The 13,787-nt window shown below is 41.0% G+C and overlaps 1 pseudogene; it reads left to right on the top strand.

Annotated features, from left to right (window-relative positions):
* LOC124034873 overlaps positions 1-6,633 on the top strand; it is a 144,245-nt pseudogene extending 137,612 nt beyond the window's left edge.
* The last annotated feature ends 7,154 nt before the right edge of the window (positions 6,634-13,787 follow it).

Consider the following 13,787-nt stretch of genomic DNA (forward strand, 5'->3'; position numbering starts at 1 on the left):
GATTTTCATAGCTGATTCTGAAAAGGCTTTTGATAAAGTGCGACTGGAATTTATATATAAATGCCTAGAATATTTCAATTTTGGGGAATCTCTTATAAAAGGGGTTAAAGTTAAGTATAGTAACCCTAGGTGTAAAATAGTAAAGAATAGCTACATCTCAGAAAGTTTTAAACTGTTTATAGGAGTAAAACAAGGTTGTCCACTATCGGCATATCTATTTATTATTGCCATCAAAATGTTAACTGTTAAAATCAGATCCAACAAGAATATTAAGGGATTAGAAATCTGTGGCTTAAAAACAAAGTTGTCACTGTACACTGATGGCTCATGTTTTCTTTTAAATCACAATTAGAATCCCTCCTCGGCCTCGTGGAGGATCTAGATACTTTTGCTAACTTCTCTGGATTAAAACCAAATTATGATAAGTGTACTATATTACATATTGGATCACTAAAGAATACATTACCGTGTAGTTTACCAATAAAATGGTCTGATGGGGATGTGGACATAGTCGGTATAAAAATCCCAAAAGAAAGAAATGATCTCACTCCAATCCATTTTATAGAAAGTTAGCAAAAATAGATAAGGTCTTGCTACCATGGAAAGGAAAATACCTGTCTATTTGTGGAAAAATCACCCTGATTTAACTCTAGTCATATCACAGTTTACCTATTTGCTTATAGTTTTGCCTACACCTAGTGACCTGCTTTTTAAATTATATGAACAAAAAATATTCGATTTTATTTGGAATGGCAAAGCCAGAAAAAATTTAATGGGCCTATTTCTATACTGCATATGAATTCGGAGGGCAGAAGTTATTAAATATTAAAGCATTAGATCTCGCACTAAAGGCATCAGTCATTCAAAAGGTATACTTAAATCCAAACTTGTTTTCTCGTAATTTGGTAGGAATGTCTCACCCCAAGTTCAAGAAAGGCCTTTTTCCCTTTTTCCCTTTAACTGCTCACTTTCTGTTGTTTGAAAAGGAAATAATCTCCAAAATATCGTTATTTTTTTAAACGAGCTATATTTTTATAAACAAGCATTAATTTTTTAAACACGTTTAATCCACCTGAAAAGACAAAACAAATAATACAACAAATATTGTGGTTAAACTCAAATATACTAATTGATTTAAAAAACACATATTTTTCAATGAAATGTTTAAAAAATGTATAATTTAGTGAATGATATCATAAATAGGACTGGTGGAGTTATGTCACACATGCAGCTAAAACGGACATATGGATATGTCTGCTCTACCCAAAATTACAACCAACTAATTGCAGCATTCCCACAAAAATGGAAGGGGAATGAAGTAAGGAACTTGTCTGTTGGCCCTGCATTAAAGAACAGAAATGGTTCATGAAAATTGTGATGAATAAAAACATATACCAATTTCATTTTTAAGGACCAAAAAATGTACAGTTTCTAAAGAGATTTCCAATGTACCCATTCCATTGCACATGGTTTATGACTTGACACACAAAACAACGCCGGATTCAGAACTTCGAATTTTTCAAATGAAATTACTATACAAAATTCTTTCAACCAATAGAATGTTATGTATATGGGGGATACAATCTTCCCAACTCTGCAGATTTTGCTGTGAGGAGGCAGAGTCATTAGATCATTTATTTTGGTACTGTCCATATATAGCTCGTTTTTGGTCACATGAACTAATGCTGCAGATAGCAATACTGGATCATTTGAAAAGCCATAGTCAATCAATCAATAATAGAATAATAATTTTAGCATAAATGTTTATCTTTAATTTACAATCTGTAGAAGCTATGAGATTAGAAATGTTCAGTACTTTTGTGAAGCATCACAGCACAGTTGAGAAATATATGGCAAATATAAATCCAAAATGGATGGTGTTAAGATTTTAGTCAATAAGATTCTTGCTACGTAAGCTTAACTTTCTGAACATTCGAGACGTGTAGTCCACTTGTCATTCCAATCTCCTTGCATTAGCGTAGCCTCTTCTGTAGCCTGTCAACTATGTGTCTGTCTATCCCTGTTCTCTCCTCTCTGCACAGACCATACAAACGCTCCACACCGCGTGGCCGCTGCCACCCTAATCTGGTGGTCCCAGCGCGCACGACCCACGTGGAGTTCCAGGTCTCCGGTAGCCTCTGGAACTGCCGATCTGCGGCCAACAAAGCAGAGTTCATCTCAGCCTATGCCTCCCTCCAGTCCCTCGACTTCTTGGCACTGACAGAAACATGGATCACCACAGATAACACTGCTACTCCTACTGCTCTCTCTTCGTCCGCCCACGTGTTCTCGCACACCCCGAGAGCTTCTGGTCAGCGGGGTGGTGGCATCGGGATCCTTATCTCTCCCAAGTGGTCATTCTCTCTTTCTCCCCTTACCCATCTGTCTATCGCCTCCTTTGAATTCCATGCTATCACAGTTACCAGCCCTTTCAAGCTTAACATCCTTATCATTTATCACCCTCCAGGTTCCCTCGGAGAGTTCATCAATGAGCTTGATGCATTGATAAGCTCCTTTCCTGAGGACGGCTCACCTCTCACAGTTCTGGGCGACTTTAACCTCCCCACGTCTACCTTTGACTCATTCCTCTCTGCCTCCTTCTTTCCACTCCTCTCCTCTTTTGACCTCACCCTCTCACCTTCCCCCTACTCACAAGGCAGGCAATACGCTCGACCTCATCTTTACTAGATGCTGTTCTTCCACTAACCTCATTGCAACTCCCCTCCAAGTCTCCGACCACTACCTTGTATCCTTTTCCCTCTCGCTCTCATCCAACACTTCCCACACTGCCCCTACTCGGATGGTATCGCGCCGTCCCAACCTTCGCTCTCTCTCCCCCGCTACTCTCTCCTCTTCCATCCTATCATCTCTTCCCTCTGCTCAAACCTTCTCCAACCTATCTCCTGATTCTGCCTCCTCAACCCTCCTCTCCTCCCTTTCTGCATCCTTTGACTCTCTATGTCCCCTATCTTCCAGGCCGGCTCGGTCCTCCCCTCCCGCTCCGTGGCTTGACGACTCATTGCGAGCTCACAGAACAGGGCTCCGGGCAGCTGAGCGGAAATGGAGGAAAACTCGCCTCCCTGCGGATCTGGCATCCTTTCGCTCCCCCTCTCTACATTTTCCTCCTCTGTCTCTGCTGCTAAAACCACTTTCTACCACTCTAAATTTCAAGCATCTGCCTCTAACCCTAGGAAGCTCTTTGCCACCTTCTCCTCCCTCCTGAATCCTCCTCCCCCCTCCTCCCTCTCTGCAGATGACTTCGTCAACCATTTTGAAAAGAAGGTCGACGACATCCGATCCTCGTTTGCTACGTCAAACGACACTGCTGGTTCTGCTCACACTGCCCTACCCTGTGCTCTGACCTCTTTCTCCCCTCTCTCTCCAGATGAAATCTCGTGTCTTGTGACGGCCGGCCGCCCAACAACCTGCCCGCTCGACCCTATCCCCTCCTCTCTTCTCCAGACCATTTCCGGAGACCTTCTCCCTTACCTCACCTCGCTCATCAACTTATCCCTGACCGCTGGCTACGTCCCTTCCGTCTTCAAGAGAGCGAGAGTTGCACCCCTTCTGAAAAAACCTACACTCGATCCCTCCGATGTTAACAACTACAGACCAGTATCCCTTCTTTCTTTTCTCTCCAAAACTCTTGAACGTGCCGTCCTTGGTCAGCTCTCCCGCTATCTCTCTCAGAATGACCTTCTTGATCCAAATCAGTCAGGTTTCAAGACTAGTCATTCAACTGAGACTGCTCTTCTCTGTATCACGGAGGCGCTCCGCACCGCTAAAGCTAACTCTCTCTCCTCTGCGCTCATCCTTCTAGACCTATCGGCTGCCTTCGATACTGTGAACCATCAGATCCTCCTCTCCACTCTCTCCGAGTTGGGCATCTCTGGCGCGGCCCACGCTTGGATTGCGTCCTACCTGACAGGTCGCTCCTACCAGGTGGCGTGGCGAGAATCTGTCTCCTCACCACGCGCTCTCACCACTGGTGTCCCCCAGGGCTCTGTTCTAGGCCCTCTCCTATTCTCGCTATACACCAAGTCACTTGGCTCTGTCATAACCTCACATGGTCTCTCCTATCATTGCTATGCAGACGACACACAATTAATCTTCTCCTTTCCCCCTTCTGATGACCAGGTGGCGAATCGCATCTCTGCATGTCTGGCAGACATATCAGTGTGGATGACTGATCACCACCTCAAGCTGAAGCGGCGCAGGTCCTAATCCAGGCACTTGTCATCTCCCGTCTGGATTACTGCAACTCGCTGTTGGCTGGGCTCCCTGCCTGTGCCATTAAACCCCTACAACTCATCCAGAACGCCGCAGCCCGTCTAGTGTTCAACCTTCCCAAGTTCTCTCACGTCACCCCGCTCCTCTGCTCTCTCCACTGGCTTCCAGTTGAAGCTCGCATCCGCTACAAGACCATGGTGCTTGCCTACGGAGCTGTGAGGGGAACGGCACCTCAGTACCTCCAGGCTCTGATCAGGCCCTACACCCAAATAAGGGCACTGCGTTCATCCACCTCTGGCCTGCTCGTCTCCCTACCACTGAGGAAGTACAGTTCCCGCTCAGCCCAGTCAAAACTGTTCGCTGCTCTGGCTCCCCAATGGTGGAACAAACTCCCTCACGACGCCAGGACAGCGGAGTCAATCACCACCTTCCGGAGACACCTGAAACCCCACCTCTTTAAGGAATACTTAGGATAGGATAAAGTAATCCTTCTCACCCCCCCCCCCCCTTAAAATATTTAGATTCACTATTGTAAAGTGGCTGTTCCACTGGATGTCATAAGGTGAATGCACCAATTTGTAAGTCGCTCTGGATAAGAGCGTCTGCTAAATGACTTAAATGTAAATGTAAATGTAAGAGATAGATAGGATGAGCTGAAGAGTGGGACTACTAACAAGATAACCAATGTAAAACATACGGGGTCTGTAACATGTATATAGATTCAAACATTTTGTGAAATAGCAGATACAAATAGAAATCAAACTGGATGTACATCAGAAATAGAGGAAGGACTAAAAACAAACAAAATATAATTATTGTAAAATAGATTCTGTCTGTAAAATGTGTATAATATGTATAAACTGAAGTTAGAAGCCTAAGTGTTATTGTTTATTGGGGGAAGGGTGGTAGGGTTTGTGGGGAATAATAAAGTATATATATTTGTATATACAGTTGAAGTTGGAAATTTACATACACTTAGGTTGGAGTCATTAAAACTAGTTTTTCAACCACTCCACAAAAGTCGGTTAGGACATCTACTTTGTTCATGACACCAGTAATTTTTCCAACAATTGTTTACAGACAGATTATTTATAATATATGCCATTTAGCAGACGCTTTTATCCAAAGCGACTTACAGTCATGTGTGCATACATTCTACGTATGGGTGGTCCCGGGGATCGAACCCACTACCCTGGCGTTACAAGCGCCATGCTCTACCAACTGAGCTACAGAAGGACCACACTTATTATTAACTGTATCACAATTCCAGTGGGTCAGACGTTTACATACACTAAGTTGACTGTGCCTTTAAACAGCTTGGAAAATTCCAGTAAATTATGTCATAGCTTTAGAAGCTTCTGATAGGCTAATTTGTATCATTTGAGTAAATTGGAGGTGTACCTGTGGATTTAATTTAAGGCCTACCTTTAAACTCAGTGCCTCTTTGCTTGACATCATGGGAAAATCAAAAGAAATCAGCCAAGACCTCAGAAAAAAATGTAGACCTCCACATGTCTGGTTAATCCTTGGGAGCAATTTCCAAATGGCTGAAGGTACCACGTTCATCTGTACAAACAATAGTACGCAAGTCTACACACCATGGGACCACGCAGCCATCATACTGCTCGGGAAGGAGACGCGTTCTGTCTCCTAGAGATGAATGTACTTTGGTGCGAAATGTACAAATCAATACGGACATTCAGCTCCCTCCAAAGATTTTCTATTGGGTTTAGGTCTGGAGACTGGCGAGGCCACTCCAGGACCTTGAGATACTTCTTACGGAGCCACTCCTTAGTTGCCCTGGCTGTGTGTTTCGGGTCGTTGTCATGCTGGAAGACCCAGCCGCGACCCATCTTCAATGCTCTTACTGAGGGAAGGAGGTTGTTGGCCAAGATCTCGCAATACATGGCCCCATCCTCCCCTCAATACGGTGCAGTCGCCCTGTCCCCTTTGCAGAAAAGCATCCCCAAAGAAAGATGTTTCCACCTCCGTGCTTCACAGTTGGGATGGTGTTCTTGAGGTTGTACTCATCATATTTATTTATTATGTATTTATTGAATTATTGGCCTGATGTTGATGTGGCACTCTGGGACTGTAACTGAATAGCACTACTGTCTATTGCCTAGGAGAGGTTATTCTCTAGATTAGAGATGTGCGGCTCCAAGACATTTATTATTATTATTGATTATATTGTCTGTTGGCCCTACACTCACCCCAGAGTGCTCCAATACAGGTGAACAGAAGTCAAAGGTTGGTGCTCAGCCTCTCACTTTTATTGGTTTTCCTCTTTAGGGGAGGAGCCTCAGGGTAGGATCACCGTATGCAAAAACAAAAAGAACCCCCTGCTCACTGTTCATTACAGTTGACCTCCATGACAGGAAGCAGACCTACAGCCTGCAGTGAGTTCACTGATCACATGACAATGATGACATATCAATAGTGTGGCTGAACTGAAATATTCCCCAGACTTTGCCAAAACAAATAGTATTATTATGGTTGTTATTATGAAATGTTTAACGCTTATGGAATCAGAAACAACTTATCTTCATATGGAGCAGTAAATGTAGATGATATAAGTGTGTGGGATTAATCTAAAAAAGAAAAACAGGTAGACTGACTGAGTGCTGAGACAGGGAGAGTATGAAGTGGGCTTGAACAACAAGCTGTGGAGTTCACTCCATTTCAATACCATACCTATTAATTAACACATTCCCTCATACAAAGTCTGAGTTGATTTTCTTGGAAAGTGCCATTTCTTAAAAATGTTTATACTTCGCTGTGGAAACTTAAATGTGGAAACTTCTTAAATCAGTTATGCACAGGGTCAACATTTTCCTGTGACATTCCCACTTCGTTCTCATTTGCTCTCCCCTTTTATGTACATTATTCTTGCAATTTTGCCGTACTTTTCATAAGGTTGCCATCTGTTCTCCCTATTGTAGACCAACCAACCTGGAAATGTTTTATGTATGTTTTGCTTGTTAAAGGCTTTCATCTATGCTAGATCAAACAATGATGGGGTGATACAAAGTTAGGCTGGATTAACATGTTAATTAACATGTTAGTTTTCGATTTATAAGGCCATTTTCAATGGGTTTACAGGTCAAATGTGGTGAAAATGGGCATAATGGAAATAGTAATAGATTTAGGTTAAATATTCGGAAATTCTCAACAAAAACTGAATGGCTTATCAAACAAACACGTAGACTATGGAATGGATGCATTAATAGTTACTTTTCATAAATGTCTATGCTTTAAGACATGTGAATAACAGAAACGTCGAAAATTCTTATGTTTTCAGCTACAGTTGTGGTCTGTAGCATCACCAAGTACACTTCTCAGATGATGTAGACCGGGGACCTCCAACCCTGTTCTTGGGGAACTACCCTCCTGTAGGGTTTCATTCCAACCGCAGTTGTAACGAACCTGATTCATCTTATGAACCAGCTAATTAGAATTTGGTGCGCTAGATTAGGGTTGGAATGAAAACCTACATGATGGTAGCTCTCCAGGAACAGGGTTGGAGAGCCCTGATGTAGAACCCTTCGGAAAACTGCAGGAGACCCCACTCAACCAGAAGAACGTTACCTCGTAAGAACCTGACTTTCTGCTCCAGAGATATTGAAACAGTAATGTCATTTGTAAGGGATAAAATATTCAAACAGTCAAATAGTTAAATATACTGATAGTTAAAAATACTGACAATGCACTGAACATACTATATTAATATAAACAGACTATTTACATGCATACATACAGTGCATTCGGAAAGTATTCAGACCCCTTGACTTTGTCCATATTTTGTTACGTTACAGCCTTATTCTAAAATTAATTAAATTGTTTATTTCTCTCATCAATCTACACACAATACCCCATCATGACAAAGCGAGAACAGGTTTTACATTTTTTTTAATTAATGTATTAAAATTTAAAAAACTATCACACATAAGTATTCAGACCCTTTCCTCAGCACTTTGTTGAAGCACCTTTGGCAGCGATTACAGCCTCGAGTCGTCTTGGGTATGACGCTACAAACGTGGCATACCTGTATTTGGGGAATTTGTATGGGGAGTTGTATGGGGAGCGTTGCTGCACAGCTCTTTTGAGGTCTCTCCAGAGATGTTCGATCGGGTTCATGTCCCGGCTCCTGTTGGGCCACTCAAGGACATTCAGAGACTTGTCCCAAAGATACTCCTGCGTTGTCTTGGCTGTGTGCTTTGGGTCGTTGTCCTGTTGGAAGGAGAACCTTCACCCCCCCCCTGTCTGAGGTCCTGAGCCTTCTAGTGCAGGTTTTCATCAAGAATCTCTCTTTAATTTGCTCCGTTCCTCTTTCCGTTGATCCTGACTAGTCTCACTGTCACTGCTGCTGAAAAGCATCCCCACAGCATGATGCTGCTTGGCATTCAGGCCAAAGAGTTCCATCTTGGTTTCATCAGACCAGAGAATCTTTTTTTCTCATGGCCTGAGAGTTCTTTAGGTGCCTGTTGGCAAACTCCAAGTGGGCTGTCGTGCCTTTTACTGAAGTGTGGTATTTTTACCCATCCCTAGCAAATACAGGTGAATAAACTAATTGCATTCTCAACTGAAGATCATGAGTTGGTTGACTATTGGAGTCAGGTGTTGGGGCAAAAGTGTGATACCAACTAGGTCCTCAAGGACTGGAGTTGCCCATCCCTGATTAATATTGATGTGTTCAGTAAATTTGGTCACAGTCTGTGACTATCCTACTTGGCTGCATGCATGTACATTTCAACCCTTAAAAATAGCATTACAGTTTAAGTATCTCTGGCCCAGAAAGTCGGATTCTTACGAGGTAAAGTTCTCCTGGTTCAGTTGGGTCAACTGCGGTTTTCTCACGGGGTTTATGTCAGGGGTCTCCAACCCTGTTCCTGGAGAGCTACTCTCTTGTAGGTTTTCACTCCAACTCCAACTGTAGCTAAGCTGGTTCAGTTTTTAAACCAGCTAATTATTAGAATCAGGTGTGCTAGATTAGGACCTACAGGACGGTGTCTCTCCAGGAACAGGGTTGGAGAGCCCTGGTCTAGGTCATCTGAAAAGGGTACTTGGTGGTGCTATAGACCACAACTAGCTAAAAAAAATCTGAATGTTCATCCTTTCTGTGTACTTGCATGTCTTAAAGCATAATAACTGTACGAAAAGTAATTTAACGTATCCATTCCATAGTCTATGTGTTTGTTTGATAATCGACTCAGTTTGGTTGAGAATTTCAGGATATTTAACCTAAATCTATTACAATTTCCATTATGTCCATTTCCACCAGATTCTAACTTTAACCCGTTGAAAATGGCCTAACTTTGTCACCGATCACTATTTGATCTAGCATGGATGACAACCTTTAACAAGCAAAAGAAAAACAAGCACTTTTTCCCAGATTTACTGGTCTACTACTAGCAGCATAAAGTGTGAATCCCAATTGGCACCCTTTCCCCTATATAGTGTGCTACTTTAGACCACGACCAATAGAGCTCTGTAGGGAATAGGGTGCCATTTGGGACACAATCATAGTGAGTTTTATTTTGTCGTGAAAAAAAAAATCAAACAAACCTCCCGCTCTGCATACTCCATTGAGCAGCTCTGCTGACAACAGAATGCTTTTCCACTCTTCCCCTCAGAACATAAATCATAAGTTCTGAAAAAGAAAGGATTGCTGGTTCGTGATCAGGTGGCGACTGTCGCCTCTGATTTGGTTTTGCTTAATAAATCTATTTTTCCACTTCTGTGTGTCCCGCGTCTTTCAATGTGTGTGAATAAATTGTCTTATTGGGGTTCACAGCAAAGCATAGATTGGTAACTTTTTTCTCATTTGAAAGCTAAGGGATTGGTCAAAAGATGACAGTTATTGACAAATCAATCGTCAAATTTTACATGTACATTTAATCCACTCCACAGTGGCCTATCAACTTGAAACTTGTCATTGCTATCATGGACATCCCTAAGATGAACCACAATGAATTTGGTATTGATATCTCAAAAAACTACACCTTTTAACAACTCATTCTTTGCATATGTAACACTAATGCTAAAAAAAACAGCTGCAATCATCTTCTCATGAACCATACGTCAGATTCACTCTAGATTTTGTATTTAAACTCATTACTAAAGTCTTTAATGGTTTTCATAAAAAATAGTTGCTGCATTTACATTTTCTCTACACACAATACCCCTTAATGACAAAGTGAAAACATGTTTTTAGAAATGTTTGAAAACATTATTGAAAATTAAATACAGAAATATCTCATTTACATAAGTATTCACACGCTTGACTCAATATTTTGTAGGAGCACCTTTGGCGACAATTACAGCAGTGACTCTTTTGGTGTAATTCTAAGAGCTTTGCACACCTGGATTGCACAATATGTGCCCATTATTATTTTAAAAATACTTCAAGTCTTGCCATAGATCTTTAAGATGATTTAAGTTAAAACTGTAACTAGGCCACTCAGGAATATTCAATGTCATCTTGGTAAGCAACTCCAGTGTAGATTTGGCCTTGTGTTTTAGGTTATTGTCCTGCTGAAAGGTGCATTTGTCTCCCAGTGTCTATTGGAAAGCAGACTGAACCAGGTTCTCGTTTAGGATTTTGCCTGTGCTTATAGATGTATTCTGTTTCTTTTTATCCTAAATACTCCCTAGTCCTAGATGATGACAAGCATACTGATAACATGATGCAGCCACCACCATGCTTGAAAATATGATGTGTGTTGGATTTGTCCCAAACATGTCGCGTTGTATTCAGGACAAACAATTAATTTCTTTCATATTTTTTTTACAGTGTTACTTAAGTGTCTTGTTGCAAACAAGATGCTTGATTATTTTGATTCTGTCATTTAAGTTAGCATTGTGGAGTAACTACAGTGTTGTTGAGCCGTCCTCAGTTTTCTCATATCACGATTAAACTCCTATAACTGTTTTAAAATCACCTTTGGCCTCATGGTGAAATCCCTGAGCAGTTTCCTTCCTTTCTGGCAACTGAGTAAGGAAGGACACCTATATCTTTGTAGTGATTGGGTGTATTGATACACCATCCAAAGTCTAATAACTTTACCATGTTCAAAGGGATATTATTCAGCGTCAGCTTTTTTTTTTTTTTTTTTTACACATCTACCAATCGGTGCCCCTCTTTGTAAGGCATTGAAAAACCTCCCTGGTCTTTGTGGTTGAATCTGTGCTTGAAATTCACTACTTGATTGAGGGAACTTTACAATTATCTGTATGTGTAGGCTACAGAGATGGGATAGTCATTAAAAAAATTATGTTACCACTGTTATTGAACACGGAACGAGTCCATGCAACTTATTATGCAATTTATTAAGCACAAGCGGGTTGAATACTTATTGACTCAAGACATTTCAGCATTACATTTTTTATTACTTTCTAAAATGTCCTAGAAACAAAATTCCACTGACATTATGGGGTATTGTGTGTAGATCAATGACACAACAGCTCAACTTAATCCATTTTAAACGCAAGCTGTAACACAAAAAATAGTGGAAAAAGTAAAGGGGTGTGAATACTTTCTGAAGGAACTGTATGTTGCATTATATAATTATAGCTCTGCTCAGTGATTTCTGCATACCAGGTCACCAACAAAACTTTAACAATAGTGCAAGTACATGCCAACGCCACCTGATTTCCATGACATGTCTTGCTTACAGATTATCTGAAATATCACTACATCAAACAATGTTTTCTGCCTGAGCCAAAATATAAGGCAAGAAAGAGTGCCTGGCCTTCAGTGGGGGCCAGAAATGAGCCTGTCCTCCTATACCTCCTCCCACCAGCCTCCTCTGATCTCATCATCTCCAAATCCAACCTCCACCGTTTTGGCAATAGGGTGTTCTCCAGGGCTTCACCCAGACTTTGCAACTCCATTCCTTCATCTGTCTGTGGTGGTTGGTAACCACTGGTTATGTAATTGGTTTAAATCAGAATTTGGACTATAGCATACTTTGCTGTCACACCGGTGAATATTTGATTAGCACAAATCAAATCTTTCCATGTGTGAAGTGTTGCATTAAAGTAACGCCATACCCACTTCAAGATCTTAAACTTTCCGAATATAATATCTAGGGAATATATGGATAATATAAATGTATTTTTTTAAGTGTTTGCTCCAAAGTATGGGCTTGTTGTTTTGTTTTGGATTTATTGTTTTCATTTTTATTATTGTTGTTTAATGTTTAATAGACCTAATTAAAATGTCAACATTGGTCTATACATTTGACAAATCTTAAATTACCCATGGATGTTTTGTGTCATTAGATTATATTTATTATTAGGCTATTCTTTTTTATTATTATTGCTAAATGTCGTCAATAATAAAATGTTCAAAAACTTAAGGTTTTTAATCCTTTTTTATTGTTATTTTCAATAAGGTTCCTCGAGGAACCCTACATTTCAAAAAGGTTCCCCCACAGTGGGAACTCAAAGTACGTCTCCTGCCGTCTCCCATTCTGTGTCTTTGGGAAGGTGTGAGAAGTACAAGGAAAGAGGGGCAAAAATCAATTACAATTATTCCCTGTTGACAAAGTAATTAAACCTTGGAGCAGCCAGCTAATTTTGCAGCGAGAGGCCCTTATCTGTTATGGCCCAGATTTACGAGGTGCGCTCGCCACACGGGCGCAGCTCTGCGTGCAGGTGATTATCGCACATTTAATAAGGCACGCGGACTACAGTGACGTGCTCGTAGACACTGCGAGGTCGGTGGACCGTTTCAGCCGGGTTGGGTGTTATTCGGATTATTTATCTTTCTCAGGGGTTTGGGTTGGTTGCATAACAGTTGTCTGAATAACAACACAATAGGATGCTCATCGGGTATTTTTCGCACGAGAATGAACCAATTTTGAATGAGGGCTACATTTCGTTAACAAGGAAGAAAAAGCTGAACAATGCCGTGCGCAATGCAGTATTTTAGGGCAGGCTATTTGTGGTGCTGGGAAAGTTCCAAAGCCTCCAGTGTAGCGCGATACCCCAATGACCACGTGTAAAAAAAAAAAAGAATGTCCTTCTTGCGTAAGAGATTAACAAATGAGTAGCTTCAATCGTTTCATGAAGACCTCGCCCACTTTTTTTCTACACTTGATCAGTGCTTGTCTCGGTGACGCACACAGAAACGTATAACCCTATATCGCATGTGTGCTTAAATTCCTTGAAGCATAGTAAAGCCTATATATAGCCCGGAGGCTTTACAAAAATACGTTGCGGCAGTCTGCAGTGTTTGTCATCACACACTTCAGAAATATTTGTACAAGGATAATGGTGTAAATAATTGTTATGGTGGATATTCATAACTTTTGATAAATATACAGTATAGCCCAAACTGAATAGCCTGTAAAAAAATATTGACTAACACAGGCTTTATGGAAACGAAAAATCACATTTTAATATTGATAATCATATGTCGTAGCCTATATAATTATGTGTTCCTAGTATTAAAATATAGGCCAAAGAAGTAATATATGATACTAGATGTAAAGCTACATGTTCAGTGTTTTCAACATATTACTTTCTTAAGAAATGTTCATTAGCATAAACGC

Source organism: Oncorhynchus gorbuscha, linkage group LG05 (assembly GCF_021184085.1).
Source record: "Oncorhynchus gorbuscha isolate QuinsamMale2020 ecotype Even-year linkage group LG05, OgorEven_v1.0, whole genome shotgun sequence".
Lineage (NCBI taxonomy): Eukaryota > Metazoa > Chordata > Actinopteri > Salmoniformes > Salmonidae > Oncorhynchus > Oncorhynchus gorbuscha.